We start from the raw sequence: 19,294 nt of genomic DNA on the forward strand, positions 1-19,294 counted from the left end.
GACAGAAAAAGAACTATCACAGTCTAGTTTACCCTCATGAATGCTAAGGCTTTTCCACCCCAGTGCTGAGCCCTTTCTTTGTTCTTTGGGGTAGTTCGCGTTAGACCTCCATAACTTTTTTCTAAATAAAGTATTCCCGCCAAATGTGCATCCTTTTTTCCCAACATCATGTGGATTCTAAAGGTACTCAGGGTTTTATGGGTCTCCTGGAGGGGACAGAAAAAATTGGCAGCATATTGCTAAATTTGTTTTTTTTTTTTTTTAAATAAAAATGGGAAAAAAGTGCACGGAAAATGTTTTTCCTAAAAATGGCACCAATCAAAGGTTTGCCGTTCTAAAATCACAATTTTCCCAGCTTTTATGGAACATGCAGAGCTGTATAAAAAAAGAAAATCCAAATTGTTGGTATATTTTGAAGAGGCAGCTAATTTTTTTGAAATTTTTGTACTTTCAACCTACTTCCAGTTTGTGTTAGAAACAGGTGTGAAACCCATGGGTGGTGTGGGCAAGCCTTATATTTATGAACAGTTGCGCAAGGCATAATTTGTGTAGACCCCTCAAGGTTTTTCCAAAGGAAGTAACTATTGAAGGTTAAAAAAATATGAAAAATGTGTAGGAATAAACAGCAATTTGTGACAATGTTTTCATCTATAACTTCTTGTCAAAATGGCTGATTTGCTAAAGCAGTACAACAGTATGTCAGCTAGACTCTTCAGGTCATGGGGATATAAAGGGTTTGTAGATTCTCCAAGAGCCCAAGGTACCCAGAGCCAAAACTGAGCTGCACCTTATAGTGGTTTTAATTGTGTACCGAATATAGACCAATTCATTTGGTAAAATATAAAGAATGAAAAATGATTATGAAAGAAACCCATGTATTTCTGAAATGTACACCAGATACTGAAAGTTGATGTGTCCATGTTGCGTTTTGGGCCCTTTGCTGTCGTGGGGGCTAGGTCCACCCACACAAATGAGATACCATTTTTATCGGGCAGACTTGGGGTAACACTGGGTGGTAGGAAATGTATGGCTCTCTGCAGATTCCAGAATGTTCGATCACACAAATGTGATATGTGCTTTTAGGCAAAGTTTGAGGTTTGTAAGGGCTTCTGAGTAAAATAACTTGGTGAGAGCCATGCAAGTTATGCTATTCTGGACTCTCTCTGGCTAAAGAACAGACCCAACTTCTGGCCAGGGCTCTGGCGTTCCAGGGCATCAGGCTGGATTTAATTCCAGTAGAATGCAGGTTGCCAGCTGATGAACCTGGCAGGTTTAAAGTGTTGGTGCAGGAGTTTAAAGATAGAAGTGCACCTTGCATGTCTTACAGCTGGTATTGGGGCACCTGAACTTCGCATGTAAGGTAATTGTGCCTGATAGACCTTTCAGCAAGAGGTTGTACCTATTGACCTGTTGTGCCAAAGGCCACAGCATCAGGTACCAACGACTGAAGTGGTGAGAGGTGACCGGGTTATGAGAGGGGTTTCTGTTCAATTTAAATTGACATTGTAAGTGGGAGGATAATTAGTTACATTTCTGACAATGCAAGGTGAGTTCTGATGCCACAGTTCTGGCTAGTTTGGTGTGTGGTGGGCCGGTGAGTGATGTGGAGGGAAGCTAGAAGAAAGAAAGTCAACAGTCACAGTTTATAAGGTTTTTTGGACTGGCCCTGGAGGTCAGCAAGACCCTCACCACGATGCTCAGGAAACTTTGGCGACTGGGCTTGCAAGTACGGTGAGTCTCGTGAAGTCATTGCTGGTGCCATTAACTTAACTACCTACTGAATGGCATGGAATGAATTTATGTCTGTGTTTGTGCATTTCAGGGATCAATACTGAGGAGGTAGGATTTTGCAGAAGGGGGACATAGATTGGTGTAGGCGAAGTCAAGTGAACATAAATGTAGCCGCTGCTGAAACAACTGACAGGGTGACTTTTTGGGGGGAGAAGATGTTCTTGGGTTACAGGCACATGGGCGGTGAGGTGTGTAAGAGGAAGCTTGACGGTTGGAAAAGGTGGTGGGCACAAATATGGATGGTAGGAAACCAGTGACTTTGATGCTTGTGTTGACCATGTCAAGGTTGGTGGAGTGATAGAAGGTGGATTGTTATACAGAGTGTGAGAGCCACCTCTTTAGGGTGCTACATGCAACCATGTTTTTTGGGGCGTTTCATGTATTGTAAATGGTTGATGTTATGAGCAGACATGAGCTGATGTGCGACTAAATAGAGTTTGACAGGGAGTGGGTGAGATTGTGGGTGGGGTGAAGTTAGATGGGCCTGTGAGGGGTAGTGGTAGAAGTTTGGCTGTTTCGGTTGGCCTCAGGTGCTGTATACCCCAGGGAAACTTTGAAAAAGTTTAGCACCCAGAGGAGTGATGGAATAGATTATTTCTTATTGCATGGTGATGGAGCAAAGTGAATGGCCATCAGGTTTTAGATGTGTTATGGATTTGTGACAGTGCTTCGTCACCTACTCCTTTCTTATTGCCACAATGCGGCTAGTGCGGGTAGTGATGAATAAGAGGTAAGTGATGAGACTAAAAAGGTGGCGATCTGAACCTTAGCGGACATATGTGCATGGGGAGTTGGAATTTTGCTATGAATGAGGCCTTGTTTCAGGACAGGGCATCTTTCAGAGAGGGCCACTGAATATCTTGATCTGTGGACTCTCCATAGTCGGGTGGTCCGGGAAACATACGTAAGGTAGGTGGTACTCCAGGCAGCTGAGAGTCTGTGAAGGTGAAATAATTGAAATCGTCTGGTAGATGTGGCCTCCATTGTTGCCAGTAGCTTCACTAGATGGAGACCAAACAGGGCCCGTTCCCCAGCAACATTTTTCCTGACCCTTGCATGTGCACCCCCATCAAAGCTGTTTAATGATCCAAGAGGCAAAACAGAACAAAGCCAATAGGTCTCGGCTTTGGCTGGGACAAAGTGACAGTTTTGGAGGTGGCAGAAGAGTAGAGTGGCTACAATAAGGGGACTACTTTAAATGACACCTAACCTTCCACAAAATGCTATAACTTTAACAACATAATACAAGCAAAAGGAAAGCCAAAAACTCTGTGAGAGGTTGGGTAAATGCATAAAGTACAAACAGTAGCTGCCAAAGTAATTACTTATTGTCTTATTTAGAGTAGTTGATTAAATTAATTGGGAAGGTGAATGTAAAAAGTACCAGACCAAACACCGCACTTGATGTAGCCAACTAATAGCAGTATGCATGAATAACAAAGTATTCACATACATTAAAGAAAGTAGTGTTGTAAAATTATTTATGCACAATGTTATTTGAAAACTAAAAGTGGTTCACTTGAAGCATACAGACATATGTCCATCAATAAATACAGTAATGCGAATAAAACGATTCAGGCACAGATATGTGTTATTCCACTCAAAGGCAAATGGTGTTTATGGGTTTCTTTAGTTGTTATCAAGGTGGCACTTGGTTTAGTTCAGACAAGCATGGAAATTTTGGTCACCGAGTGTATAGAAATGGCAAAATGTCCACCCGTTTTCCAAATGTACACAGTAAAGGGAAAAATGGGCAGGCAGGCCCAAAGTAACACGAGTGGAAAACATCAAAAAGGCAAGAACGAGAATGAATCTCGAACAACGGAAACTGGCCAAAGCCAAACCAAAAGAAATGAAAAGAATGAGATAAAGGGAAGAAAGATGGCGAGAGGAGAGCAACTGCTTTAATTTACTTGTAGGAAAGATTCCGTGTTTTTTTTTTCTTTTTCAAATTATTTTTATTGGATTTTCAAGGAAAGGAACATTATAAATGATAATAACAATAATAATAATTATACTGACAATTATAACAAAAAGAAAGCAGGGACGTTCCACATAGGAGTTGCCTCGCGCTGCCCCTTTATGTTTTTATAGTACTCAGTCGCATTTGATTCGGGCAGACATGTATGAGTTTCTTGTTAATTGATGTTTTGACATTAGTTTTGCACTTAGGATATGGGAATCTGTTTACTATACTACTGTAATTGATGTTCTCACATGATATCCTTGTAATGCATGTATACAAAGTTTGATGTCCTCAGTTGTACGCCTGCAACGTAACCTTACCATAGACCGACTGAAGAATGTGATTTACAGAGATCACCTGTATCTCTAACATAGGAAAGATTCCTTGTTAATAAACCCTGATGTGCTTTCTGTTTCATGCACAGATCAATCAATCAATCAATCAATACATTTATAAGCGTGCTACTCACCCGCGAGGGTCTCAAGGCGCTGAAGGGAGGGGGGGCCGCTACTGCTCGAATAGCCAGGTCTTGAGGTGTTTCCTGAAGGTGAGATGGTCCTGGGTCAGTCGTAGGTGTGCGGGGAGGGAGTTCCATGTCTTGGCGGCCAGGTAGGAGAATGATCTTCCTCCCGTGGTGGTTCTGCGGATCCGTGGGACGGTGGCGAGGGCGAGGCTGGCGGAGCGGAGCTGGCGGGTAGGAGTGTAGAACGAGAGGCGGTTGTTGAGGTATTCGGGGCCCATGTCGTGGAGCGCTTTGTGTGCGTGGGTGAGCAGCCTGAACGTGATCCTCTTGCTGACGGGGAGCCAGTGCAGGTTTCTCAGGTGGGCAGATCACATTGAAACGCAAGGGCCTTTAATTGAGCACTGTTGTAATAACAGGCTTCAGTTGCTTAAAGATCACATTCACGCATTTGAAATGGGTGATATATACATTAATGAGCAATAACAGACCAACAGATGAACAGGGCTGGATGAAGGTCCCTATCCTTAAGTCTATTATAAATGCAATTGTAGCAAAAATCAAAAGGGCTTGGCTATCGCCTATCTAATAAATGTGTATAAAGTACACAGATTGGGAAGTGTGATTGAGGTGGTTACGCCTACCTATATTAATATAATGCACAGCTGAAGGATACAGAAGAAAACACCCGCCAGTGCTTCCGGGTCACGAACTCCATTTCAACTAGTAGGTCATGCCAAAAAGGCATTTTAATCATCTTTTTAGAACTACAAAGGGCTACAATGGACCCCACATTCAAACTGTAAAACGTGCAGCGCCTCAAATAACACATTTATCCCTTGCATAACTTCTAGAGCATCCGAGGAACTTGACGCCTATCCTGTGCGCAAAACATGAGTTACTAAAGAAAAGGTTTCCTAAAGCAGGCCCCTGTAGCTGGATTTTGATGAGACTGTTGAGCTCCCGCCACCCGAGATAAATAAACTCTTGTTTTTAAAACATGTTCTATATCTGTCGCCAAGGAGGTCTACTGTTTTGGTGCATTCAGCTACGATTACTGGCTCCGCTGTGAATCCCAAAAATAGATGATTTAAATGCACAGTCTATAGGCATGGCTATCTTTAACACTGCAATTGGGACGCAATGCTGTGGTGCGTCTGGCAGGAGGCCTGGGGGGGAGGAAGCATGTTACCAAAGCTGGGATAGGCTCCCGCCTGCTCCCAGTGGCGGCACGAGCTAAACTCAAGTGCACGCGCCTCATTTTCAAACCACACAAAGGCCTACTCCGGAGTATTTACAAACTGAGTCCGAAAAGCTCAAAACGCTCCACGTTGTATTCGACTAGCGACCTTTGGGACCAAACTCCAGATGTACATTATCCATCATATACGTCCAGAAGAGGAGCAGCCGGCCACACCTTACTTGCTCTTCGGTACTACTCGCTACTCCTTTTCGCAGGATTCCTCGCTGAGGAAACATAAAATAAGCAGGGATTCAAAAGAGTTGTTGGTAGATTCCCTTCTTGTCCTGTCCATGCAGCTTCAGCAACTAATAGGAAGCTGATGGGAGCAAACGCTGGAAAAGGGTCAACCCAAAGAAGTCTAGAAGAGCTGCAGGATGGCTCAGTGAGTTAATCACACTCGCTGCAAAAAAATAAATAAATGCATACAAAGAATTACGATGAATCAGGTCTGTACTGATCATTATCCAACTGCTGGAGAGAGGATGTGGCGTATCTCACAGAGCTGCCGACTTCGGAGCTGGGGAACCAGGTTTGAATCTCAGCATCGGCTGAACATCCTGTGATTCTGGGCAAATCCCTTAATCACTCCGGGGCTACCAAGAAATTAATGTATCCTTCTGTAATGTAACTAGCGCTATAAAAAAAACAGCAGAAAAAAAACTAGTTGGAGAAAATGCAACCACAGACAGTAAAAGAACCGGGAGTAAGAGAGCATTATGGAGGGATTGCAAGAGGCAGAGAGAAATAAAGAAATAACAAGGGGGCACGAGCAGGAAACAAAGAATGGTGCGAGTAAAAACAGTAGCACTCACGAAAAGCCCTCTTAAAGTAATAAAAAAGCGGTCCTGAAGCAATGCCTAAAAATGGCCCCTGTGTATGTTTAGCAGTAATTGGTCACTTCTCTCAGGGAGGGCTAAAGACGGGAAGAGACACGACGCATGCATGCCATGGGCAAATGGGGAGAACAAATAATGGAGCGAAGAGAGAGCCAGCAAATGTTAAGCCTGTGGGTAGGCTGAAGCCCACAAAGTATATATAAAAGGTCTCCTTTTGAGACCGCTCATGCACACTGTCTAGAGCCGAAAACATGAAACCAGACACTACACCATACCACGCACATTTAGTTAACAGTCTACCTTTCACTGCAAACTAGTGTTAGTTTGTAGCACATACACGAACCTACATGTTTGCTTAAAATGTGTAAATATGACTTTCTATGTGTGTTTGGGTATATATTTATCTATATATAGCTATATATATAAAGATAAATACACACATCAATATAAAGCCAGATTTAATAATTTTAAGCAAATTTGTGTACATATATATGTGTGTATATATATATATAGATATGTATATAAATATATACATGTGTATGTGTGTATGTATACATATTCACTGAAGAAAACAAAGGTTATAGGGACCATATAGATAGGTGAAAATCTAACTAAAACTAAAAAGTAAACTAAAAAAACACTCATATTCACTAGTTATAGTTATCTCAAGGAACTAGAACGCAAACTCTCGCCATGCACAATGTTTTTATCAATGATGTCATTACAGATAAGATTACGGATGTTATCAGTGCAGACATTGAACATGTCATAAGGGATGTAATATGCAAGGTTACAGTGCATCGCAGTCACTCGGGTTTTCAGTGAATTTCCAAGTTTTGTTTAAAATGTAAAGTAGGATGTTATTGCCATACCTAACTATAGCGTCACTTTTTAACCTTTGTTGTTTTCAGTGAATTTCTGAGGTCTATTTAATGTAAAGTTTCAATCTGAAAGGCTGTTATTTTAAGTCAGGCAGACCTACTGACTTCTCAATGAGTTTAAGCAACAAAAATAATTTAGGCCATTTACCTTCATCAGGGGGTCAGCACTTCAACATATATAAAACTGACCTTTTGGGTTTGTCACTAAATCACCACAATAATTTATCAATAGCGATAATCTAATGTATTCCCATGTACATGGCTATGGTTGATAATAAATACTGTGACAAAAATATTTTAAATAACGCATTTTTATTCAAAGCAACCATACACATGTTGAATCTTTTGTCACACTCTTTAGGCCTCAAGAATTGACCACATGGGGTCTCCGCACTCCAGCTGAACAACATACTGCTTCACTTCAAAGTGCTTTAAAAAATGGAAGGTTCTCCTGGTATCATGTATTCAATGATCCTGGATACTTACTGCTAGTTTTTTAAATGTTCTTAGTGGGGCTGCTGCCCTAACTGCAGCCTTACCAAGCATTACAAAAATTGATTGGTGGTGCCCCTACCCTTTCTATGGGCACCACAAGGATCTAAAATATAAGCAAAAAGCCCTTGCATTGGGATCTTTCTTTCACTTTATTACGATTTGAGTGCCAAGCTACCACAGGGTAAACCCCAGGTTTATTTAGTGACTTTTGTGGTTTTCTGTTTGACCTGGCCCATTATGCAGGGTAATCCATACACGTTTTGCCTTCCACCTGTATTTTTATGACCTCTGGGCACTTTACCACTCCTGACCAGTGCTAAAGTGCAAGTGCTCCCTGTGTAAATTGCATTGGTGATTGGTTTATCCATGATTGGCATATTTGATTTACTAGTAAGTCTCTAGTAATGTGCACCAGGTGTGCCCAGGGTCTGTAAATCAAATGCTACTAGTGGGCCTGCAGCACTGATTGTGTCGCCCACATTAGTAGCCCTGCAAACATGTCTCAGGCTTGCCACTGCAGTGTCTGTGTTAGCAGTTTTAAAATGCCATTTTGACGTGGCATGTGCACCTACTTGCCAGGCCCAAACCTTCCCTTATACTACATGTAAGTCATCCCTAATGTAGGCCCAAGGAAGCCCCTTGGGCAGGGTGCCGTGTATTTGAAAGGTAGGGCATGTACTGGTGTGTTTTACATGCCCGAATAGTGAAGTACTGCTAATTTCATTTTTCACTTTTTGCAAGGACTAGCTCTCCGATAGGGTAACATGAGGATTGCCCTGAAATATCTTTTTAAGTGTAATTTGCCATTGGAAGCAGATAGAAATTTGGAGTTTGGGGTCTCTGAACTCATAATTTTAAAATACATCTTTTGGTGAAGTTGGTTTTGAAATTGCGTGTTTGAAAATGCCACTTTAAGAAAGTGGGCATTTTCTTGCTTAACCATTTTGTGCATCTGCCTGCCTATAGAATACACATCTGGGTTGGCTGACAGTTGTGATCTTGTGTATTCACTCTAGAGAGTCACACAAAGGGAGCTTAGATGTGTCTTGCATATCCTGTTGGGCTTTCCTGAACGAAAGTGATGGGAGGAGTTGTCACTGACACTTGACTAGGGCTGCGCCTGTCCTCACACAAAGCTGTCTCCACACAACGGCAGTGTGTCTGGAGCCGGGTCAGGGAAAGGCAGGGCCTTGTGCACTACAAAGACTTTCTTTTGAAGTTTGCCTACCTAAAAGGCAGAAAGGGCATAAGTACTGAACCTCTGACACTCCAAAATCAGAACACTTCTGGACTGAGGACATTCTGCCAGGAAGAAGAGCTGAATGCTGTAGGAGGGACTGCCAGTCTGCTTATTGCTTTGTTGTGCTGGCCTGCTGCTTAATACTGCTGTCCAGGGACTGAAAGGACTGGACTTTGCTTTCTACATCCTGCTTCCAACGTTCTCCAAGGGCTTTTGTGTGCTTGCCTCCTGTTAAGAATTTTCAGGGCCATAAAAGACTTCACCTGCCAGTGCCTGGGGTCTTCTGCTGAGAGTCCTGACTTGCCTAGTGGTGCCAAATCCAGTTCCTAGGCCCTTGGAAGTGTAACCTATTGATATTAAGGAGAAAATCCATACGTTGACTCGCAGCGCCTGTTTTCTCGACGCAGGCCACAGCGTGCCTTCGCAATGTGTCAAAAAAAATCGCCGCAGACCGAGTCCCGAGCGCTGTGTCACCAACGCCCGTGGCACCCGCTCTGACTCTGGCACAGCAGCTGCTTCACAGCTGAGGAGTTGACACAGCGCCTGCTTCGCAGCTGTGAAATAGACACAGCGCCAGCATCGCCACTGTCGCATCGACGTATAGTTTCTGGATTTTCGACACATTGTCCCTGGGCGCCGATTCTTCATCAATACCACACCGCAGTAAGGAACCGAGGCTGCAAGTCTGGAAACGAATGCATCACCTCCCCTGCCAGTAAGATACAGATGCATCACCTACCCTGCCTAGCAGTAAGATAAGAAACCAACACATCACCTCATCTGCGTAGTAATGAACTGATGCACGCTTTGCTATTCCGGAGCCTCTCCTCCCCTGTTCTTGCCTCGTCTTTGATTTTTGATGTGTCTAAGGCACTTTGTGCTAAAACTAATGCATCCATTGATTTATATGGACTAATCTTGCTTAAGCTTCTAAAAGTGATATCTTGACTTGTATATGTTGGATTTTTGTCCTTTTGGTCTTGTTTTATTCAGATAAATAGTCGCTATTTTCTAAACTGGTGTGGACTCCTTTTGTAATGTTTTCACTGTGTTTCTGTGTGTGTACAAATACTTTACACATTGCCTTGAGATAAGCCTGACTGCTCGTTCAAAGCTACCAAGGGGGTGAGAAGGGGTTATCTTAGCTGCGTGACTCTCTTACCCTGACTAGAGTGAGGGTCCCTACTTGGTGACAACCATTGCCAACTAGAGACCCATTTCTAACATTTACCCTGGCAAGGATTGTGTTTATTATTTAAATGGGGTTCTCACCACTTTCAACTAATAACCACATTTCTTACATCTCTCTTATCATCTCTGCTTTCTCTTGTTGACTTTATGAAAATGAAATGAAATACCAGCATTTGAAAAGCAAACAGCTACCTTCGGAGAGGGGTCATGGCACTGGGGCCGTTGACTTTATGCTTGTTTTGTTGACCAAATACAGTGCTGCTCTGTCTTCTGACTGTGCTTGTTCTATAAAAATACCACATACATACTTTATCAAGATGCAATAACTCCACTCCCAAAACCCAGCTACCTCTACAGTCACTGGTTAATTATGTCTTGGGCTCTGGCACTGTGATGCTTCTCCGTTCCCTTTTGGTATAGTTTCACATTATGCAAATAGCACAAATAAAGATGCACATATGCAAATGAGGTGCTCTTACATATTGAGCTTACCCCTCTATGGGTACGTTGCACAAGCTTGGGACATCAAGACTGTGGGCCTGATTCAGTATTCACAAAACTGCATTTTAATAGTAAGTTTACAAGTGCGGAGACTTTGCAGTCGGGGCTGAGAACTCTGCACATAAAAAGATAAGGCAGGCCTATTTTTTTATGTGCAGACTTCTCCATTCCAACTGCGGAGTATCTGCTCACGTAAACTCACTATTAAAATGCAGTTTTGTGAATACTAAAAAAGTGTAAACTTACACAAACCTGTAAGTTTACCTTTGTGAATCAGGCCCTAAATGTTCTGATGTCAATCAGCACATAGTAATTTGTTGTTGGTAAACAGATACTGCTGCATGTTCTGTATGTTAAATCTCATAGAAATATTCACCACATAAAAGAAAAGGAAGAGTGTTGCTATTCTTCTTTTAACAGTGGCTATTCTTTTTATTTATTTTTTTCAATTTGTTTTATATGAGGAAGACATTTTACAAAGGGCCAACAAACATTTCTTAATGTTATTAATGTAACATAGATTTCGTAATGTTGGTCATGTCCTTAGAACATAGAAGCAGTTAGGAATATTGGAGGAAGAGAAAGAGAGGTGGAAAGAGGTAGGAGACAAACACACGTATTTGAGCTCCACAACACTTTCCAGGTATTTCAGTCATATATAAAAAAAAAGCTTGCCCTTTTTTAAACAAAACGAGATAACAGTTTTTAGTTCTTCAACTAAGTCTTTTCAAATACAGCAAAATCAATCATGACTGTCAACCAGCCTTTGAGTTTTGGAGGTCTTGTACTTTTTAATATTCGGAGAATAACATTTTTTACAATTAGATGAAATCTTAGAAAATATTTATGCTGATGCTTGAAGAGATGAGTACTAGTAATAAAGACACACAGGTCCAGTCTTCCTTCAACCATAAGACAACAAAGCAGTCCTTCTTCTGTATCTCCACAGGCGCAGGAGTGGGCTGATGAGAAGATCTGAAGGTCCCACTTTTATACTTAGTGCCAGCCTGTGAGGGGGGTGGGGAAACAACCTCCTCGTCTAACCCTAAACAGGTTTTGGTCAGTTCTTCCCTCTTCCCTGGGTCTGGTAAATCTGTCTAGTGGAACAGAAAGCAAGCAGACAGGCCCAGGCTTCATTTGCCAGTGACAAGTCAGAAAGGGGCTGGTTACCATTTGAGGCTCAGGAAGGGCTTAGAACAACCCAGCAGAACAAACCTGCTCATGAGAGGAACACCTTCCCTACACTCAAAGTCCTTTTTGTCCCCTGTTTGGAAGGAATTCACAACACACCACAGTTGAGCCATTAACCGTCATGTGACCATGGGCACTGTCAGAAAGGCCCATTTGGTTTAGGCAGAAAAATGCCAACTTCTAATAGTCCGCCAAAGCTGACTATGAAGCTACAAATTTTCATTTTTGTTTATGGTCATTACATTTTATAACAGTGAACACCTTTTAATTTCTTCTACTTTTTTTCTTTATAAAAAGTTTAGCAATGCACTCATTTGTACCTAATACATTGAAATAAACATAACATACAATGTAAACATCTCATCACTATTCCATACAATATATTTTTACACACACCACACAAAACAAAATGCAAATCAATACATACCGAGAGGAAATTTTCTTTTTCTTCCACTACTACTACCAAATAAATTCCTCATGAATTGGTTTGCTCAACCCTGCAGTGCTAAGCTGATACAAAACAAATGAGTGGCCATATCACTATTCAATACCATCCACCGATGTTCCAGCACTCATTAATATTGTGCACTTTCGGCGGAGAATATGTCCATGCATTTCAAACCTGTCACACTTAAAGGTTCTCATCAGGACTCCGAACTGTCATGAACTCATGTCTATTTTATCTGTACATGATGAACACGTATTTAATGCGCCCCTGGGTAGACCATTTAAACTCAAAACAACTATAGTTCTTCTTTAAACTTCAATGAATCCTATCCCAGGGTTGCATTGGATGGACAGGGTGGTCTCTGTTCACCGGGGGCAGGCACTTCTACAATCGAATTGCAGGACCGGAATTCTCCTGTCTGCGATTTGTGGGCACAGCGAAATGCTAGCCAAAGTCAGAGCACTGTCCAAAGATGAACTATAGTTGTTTGAGTTCCAGGTCCTATGGTGATGTTTTTTGCCAATGTACTCATAATTTTGCAAACTGCTGTAATAGCATTATATTTAGTTATATTTTGTCAATAAGGTAACACAAAATTACCAAACTTACTCCAATTACTCCAGTGTAATAGAAGTTTCATCCAGGCCTAGAAAATATGACAACTTGAACTTTATAAATGAAGTTGCTTTCTGGAAGAATAAATCTGATACTAGCCAGTCTTTGAGTTTTATTAATTTTTTTATTTTAGCAATGTGTTCCTTGAGGGTGAGGTTGGGGTAAATCCAAGTGACTTAGCATTTGCTGAAAGCTGGAGCTCAAAGCAATCATGGTTCAAGTAATTGTGCCAGGTTTGTACTGTAACTGTTTTTTATGTTCTTGTCAAATACCAGGAATTCTGCCTTGGTTGCGGTAATTTTCATGTAGGTGCTCCACATCCAGATCTAGATGATGTGGAGAGTTTGTTTGAGGTTCTGGATGTATGAATTGGAGGAGAGTTTTAAGTTGAGTTTTTTATCATTGGCACATTGGTGAATCTTGATGCTGTTATCTGTAAATAGAGCACCGAGCAGGTCCACGTAGAGATTGAAGATGGCAGGGAACAGTATGGAACCCTTGGGGACTCCGTAGGTGATAGGGATCTTTTAACACCTGAAGGTTCCAAAGTGAACAACCAAGTCACTTGCAGTTTAGACAACTGCAAGGGACTTCTATGGGCACCTGCTTTGCTTACAGTTACGCCAACCTGGTGGTGGGCTGGTGGGGGAAGCAGGTGCTCTGGAATGAGAATCCCGAACATTGGATCTAAAATGTGAATATGTGGCCAAGGTATGTAGACAACATTTTCTTTGTGTGGGAAGGCACAGAGTTTGATCTAAAATTGTTTGTAAAAGCACTAAATGACAATACCGTGAATCTGAAATTTACTATGCATCATAGCAAAAAAAAGTGTTGATTTTTTTGGGCCTGAAACTTTTGGTTGAGAATGGCACTATCCAGAATTACCTATACAGAAAGGAAACTGTTGGTAACTCGATCCTGCATGCTTTGAGTTACCACCCGCCTACCTTAAGATGGGATATACCATACAGTGAGTTCCTGAGGGCAAAACGCAACTGTAGTTCTGTGGATAGCGATCAACGTACCAAACGAGAGATGTTGGAACGGTCCAGGGTGAGGGGTACTCAGGTAAAGCTTTAAAACAAGCAGAGACTCAAGTAGAAACCTTAAGCAGAGACGAGGTTGTGTATCAATTACCCAACCCGAGTATCCTCAAAGAAGGAACACAGGAACCTATATGGTTCACCACTAAAGTTAGCATTCAGGCTGAACAATTGCGTAGGATATTGAAAAATAGATGGGGTATACTGAGACAAGATCCCATTTTAAGAAAAAAGTAGGCCCAAATCCATCTTTAACTTATCAAAGGAACTCCTCATTGGGGACCTCCTTGTCCATAGCCAACTCTCAGGTAAAGAAACTAATTGGCTGAAACAAGCCAAAGGATTCTGTAAATGCGGGAACTGTAAAGCCTGCAGGCACAGTGAAAACATCATCGAAGTTACCCTTGAAAGAATAGGAACCAGATGAAAAATCCCCAAATGTATCACCTGCGGTACTGACTATGTAGTATATGCCATAACCTGTCCATGCAATTTGTGGTACATTAGTTCGACCACCTTTCCAGTAAAAAAACGAATATTAGAACACTGGAGAGCCATCACAACCAGAGATTTTAGCTAAAGTACAGCTAAGCATTTTGCCGAAAAACATGCAGAAGATTGGACCCAGGCCAAGTATTTTGTTCTCGATACAATCATCCTCCACCAGAGAGGTGGCAACCGGCTATCTTCACTACGTAGGCTGGAATCCCGCTTCATCTTGCAAGCTGGCACGAAATTCCCTGATGGTTTGAATTACGATGAAGCGATACATTCTCATTTAATAAGTAGTTGTACCCTGTGTTCATAAGATTCCAACAAGTTACCTTTCTCCTCCCTCCTCTTCCCCAGTATAACATAATTTCCTATTGATGTTGATGATTCTTTTATTGTGGTATTATATGTAATTGATTGTTCCTTATGAATCACCATACCAGCATCCAACATATTTAGCGTTGATGAGTGCTTTTGTGAATAACTTGTTACCGGTGCAGCTCCAATAATGACTTTTTTCATTATCTTTTATAGGAATGGATTGACATGGGATCAAGGATCGGACAGACTCACCAATGTTATGGTTATGTGCACCGAAGTGGACAGATGTTCCAGGGAACAACCACCGCTCCTAGTAATTATAGTCAAACTATGGCTAGCTCTTACTCTGTTTACTGTCTCTTTTTTAGTTAATTTCCTTAATATGAAATTTATGGTTTAGGCTGAGACCTGTACGCCACTAGGGCAAGGACTGAAAATGAACTGTGTTTTGAATATATTACCATGGGAAATATAAGGTACTATACCGTGATCCTAGATGCATCAGTCCTGGGTGACATAAAAGAGTAGGTAGTAGAAAAAACTGTGGGTACTATACCTTAATTGTACCGTGTTTACCATCCTAGAACTTTGTGATGGTATCTGATGAATTAACACACATGTAAAATATGGAATTACCAATATAGTTGCACATTCATGGACATGAGGCATTACATCAAATTGAATGTACTGATATCGATGCAACTAACCGCAATGTTATTGGGTCCGTGGATTAATCAACATGTAAAGTTTTCTTCATTTGAATGTAACTTTATTGGAAACACTGCATTGGACACAACACTAAAATTGTACATGATCATCATATTGAATGTAAGCGTGGCAACTAGAACGCTGGATGCTTGTAAAATCAAAATTGTCAGCTTTTGCTATTATACAGTGCCACAATGTGTTGATGTTCGCTAATTGTTGCATTGTATCTGACGCTGACTGCTATACCTTTAAGAACTCCATGACCCCTGTCTGGAGCCATGTGATCAAGACCACAGCTGTGGTTGAAATGCATCTTCTTTCTGCTGAATAGATACTCGTACCGATGATCAGTGTGGCTCGAGAATCATTCTTATTTGTAATTCTACATTGTACATGAATATATATATATGCTAGCCAAAGTCAGAGCACTGTCCAAAGATGAACTATAGTTGTTTGAGTTCCAGGTCCTATGGTGAGGTTTTTTACCAATGTACTCATAATTTTGCAAACTGCTGTAATAGCATTATATTTAGTTATATTTTGTCAATAAGGTAACACAAAATTACCAAACTTACTCCAATTACTCCAGTGTAATAGAAGTTTCATCCAGGCCTAGAAAATATGACAACTTGAACTTTATAAATGAAGTTGCTTTCTGGAAGAATAAATCTGATACTAGCCAGTCTTTGAGTTTTATTAATTTTTTTATTTTAGCAATGTGTTCCTTGAGGGTGAGGTTGGGGTAAATCCAAGTGACTTAGTATTTGCTGAAAGCTGGCGCTCAAAGCAATCATGGTTCAAGTAATTGTGCCAGGTTTGTACTGTATCTGTTTTTTATGTTCTTGTCAAATACCAGGAATTCTGCCTTGGTTGCGGTAATTTTCATGTAGGTGCTCCACATCCAGATCTAGATGATGTGGAGAGTTTGTTTGAGGTTCTGGATGTATGAATTGGAGGAGAGTTTTAAGTTGAGTTTTTTATCATTGGCACATTGGTGAATCTTGATGCTGTTATCTGTAAATAGAGCACCGAGCAGGTCCACGTAGAGATTGAAGATGGCAGGGAACAGTATGGAACCCTTGGGGACTCCGTAGGTGATAGGGATCTTTTAACACCTGAAGGTTCCAAAGTGAACAACCAAGTCACTTGCAGTTTAGACAACTGCAAGGGACTTCTATGGGCACCTGCTTTGCTCCCAGTTACACCAACCTGGTGGTGGGCTGGTGGGGGAAGCAGGTGCTCTGGAATGAGAATCCCGAACATTGGATCTAAAATGTGAATATGTGGCCAAGGTATGTAGACAACATTTTCTTTGTGTGGGAAGGCACAGAGTTTGATCTAAAATTGTTTGTAAAAGTACTAAATGACAATACCGTGAATCTGAAATTTACTATGCATCATAGCAAAAAAAAGTGTTGATTTTTTTGGGCCTGAAACTTTTGGTTGAAAATGGCACTATCCAGAATTACCTATACAGAAAGGAAACTGTTGGTAACTCGATCCTGCATGCTTTGAGTTACCACCCGCCTACCTTAAGATGGGATATACCATACAGTGAGTTCCTGAGGGCAAAACGCAACTGTAGTTCTGTGGATAGCGATCAACGTACCAAACGAGAGATGTTGGAACGGTCCAGGGTGAGGGGTTACTCAGGTAAAGCTTTAAAACAAGCAGAGACTCAAGTAGAAACCTTAAGCAGAGACGAGGTTGTGTATCAATTACCCAACCCGAGTATCCTCAAAGAAGGAACACAGGAACCTATATGGTTCACCACTAAAGTTAGCAGTCAGGCTGAACAATTGCGTAGGATATTGAAAAATAGATGGGGTATACTGAGACAAGATCCCATTTTAAGAAAAAAGTAGGCCCAAATCCATCTTTAACTTATCAAAGGAACTCCTCATTGGGGACCTCCTTGTCCATAGCCAACTCTCAGGTAAAGAAACTAATTGGCTGAAACAAGCCAAAGGATTCTGTAAATGCGGGAACTGTAAAGCCTGCAGGCACAGTGAAAACATCATCGAAGTTACCCTTGAAAGAATAGGAACCAGATGAAAAATCCCCAAATGTATCACCTGCGGTACTGACTATGTAGTATATGCCATAACCTGTCCATGCAATTTGTGGTACATTAGCTCGACCACCTTTCCAGTAAAAAAACGAATATTAGAACACTGGAGAGCCATCACAACCAGAGATTTTAGCTAAAGTACAGCTAAGCATTTTGCCGAAAAACATGCAGAAGATTGGACCCAGGCCAAGTATTTTGTTCTCGATACAATCATCCTCCACCAGAGAGGTGGCAACCGGCTATCTTCACTACGTAGGCTGGAATCCCGCTTCATCTTGCAAGCTGGCACGAAATTCCCTGATGGTTTGAATTACGATGAAGCGATACATTCTCATTTAATAAGTAGTTGTACCCTGTGTTCATAAGATTCCAACAAGTTACCTTTCTCCTCCCTCCTCTTCCCCAGTATAACATAATTTCCTATTGATGTTGATGATTCTTTTATTGTGGTATTATATGTAATTGATTGTTCCTTATGAATCACCATACCAGCATCCAACATATTTAGCGTTGATGAGTGCTTTTGTGAATAACTTGTTACCGGTGCAGCTCCAATAATGACTTTTTTCATTATCTTTTATAGGAATGGATTGACATGGGATCAAGGATCGGACAGACTCACCAATGTTATGGTTATGTGCACCGAAGTGGACAGATGTTCCAGGGAACAACCACCGCTCCTAGTAATTATAGTCAAACTATGGCTAGCTCTTACTCTGTTTACTGTCTCTTTTTTAGTTAATTTCCTTAATATGAAATTTATGGTTTAGGCTGAGACCTGTACGCCACTAGGGCAAGGACTGAAAATGAACTGTGTTTTGAATATATTACCATGGGAAATATAAGGTACTATACCGTGATCCTTAATGCATCAGTCCTGGGTGACATAAAAGAGTAGGTAGTAGAAAAAACTGTGGGTACTATACCTTAATTGTACCGTGTTTACCATCCTAGAACTTTGTGATGGTATCTGATGAATTAACACACATGTAAAATATGGAATTACCAATATAGTTGCACATTCATGGACATGAGGCATTACATCAAATTGAATGTACTGATATCGATGCAACTAACCGCAATGTTATTGGGTCCGTGGATTAATCAACATGTAAAGTTTTCTTCATTTGAATGTAACTTTATTGGAAACACTGCATTGGACACAACACTAAAATTGTACATGATCATCATATTGAATGTTAGCGTGGCAACTAGAACGCTGGATGCTTGTAAAATCAAAATTGTCAGCTTTTGCTATTATACAGTGCCACAATGTGTTGATGTTCGCTAATTGTTGCATTGTATCTGACGCTGACTGCTATACCTTTAAGAACTCCATGACCCCTGTCTGGAGCCATGTGATCAAGACCACAGCTGTGGTTGAAATGCATCTTCTTTCTGCTGAATAGATACTCGTACCGATGATCAGTGTGGCTCGAGAATCATTCTTATTTGTAATTCTACATTGTACATGAATATATATATATGCTAGCCAAAGTCAGAGCACTGTCCAAAGATGAACTATAGTTGTTTGAGTTCCAGGTCCTATGGTGAGGTTTTTTACCAATGTACTCATAATTTTGCAAACTGCTGTAATAGCATTATATTTAGTTATATTTTGTCAATAAGGTAACACAAAATTACCAAACTTACTCCAATTACTCCAGTGTAATAGAAGTTTCATCCAGGCCTAGAAAATATGACAACTTGAACTTTATAAATGAAGTTGCTTTCTGGAAGAATAAATCTGATACTAGCCAGTCTTTGAGTTTTATTAATTTTTTTATTTTAGCAATGT

At 41.0% G+C, this 19,294-nt stretch overlaps 1 long non-coding RNA gene across 1 annotated transcript in view; it reads left to right on the forward strand.

Annotated features, from left to right (window-relative positions):
* LOC146799346 (uncharacterized) overlaps nucleotides 1-18,556 on the forward strand; it is a 31,866-nt gene extending 13,310 nt beyond the window's left edge. The window contains exons 2-3 of the long non-coding RNA XR_014969259.1: nucleotides 14,931-15,030; nucleotides 18,080-18,556. This is a non-coding gene — a long non-coding RNA (uncharacterized LOC146799346). The remainder of the gene's footprint in view (nucleotides 1-14,930; nucleotides 15,031-18,079) is intronic.
* The last annotated feature ends 738 nt before the right edge of the window (nucleotides 18,557-19,294 follow it).

Source organism: Triturus cristatus, chromosome 9 (genome assembly GCF_964204655.1).
Source record: "Triturus cristatus chromosome 9, aTriCri1.1, whole genome shotgun sequence".
NCBI classification, from domain to species: domain Eukaryota; kingdom Metazoa; phylum Chordata; class Amphibia; order Caudata; family Salamandridae; genus Triturus; species Triturus cristatus.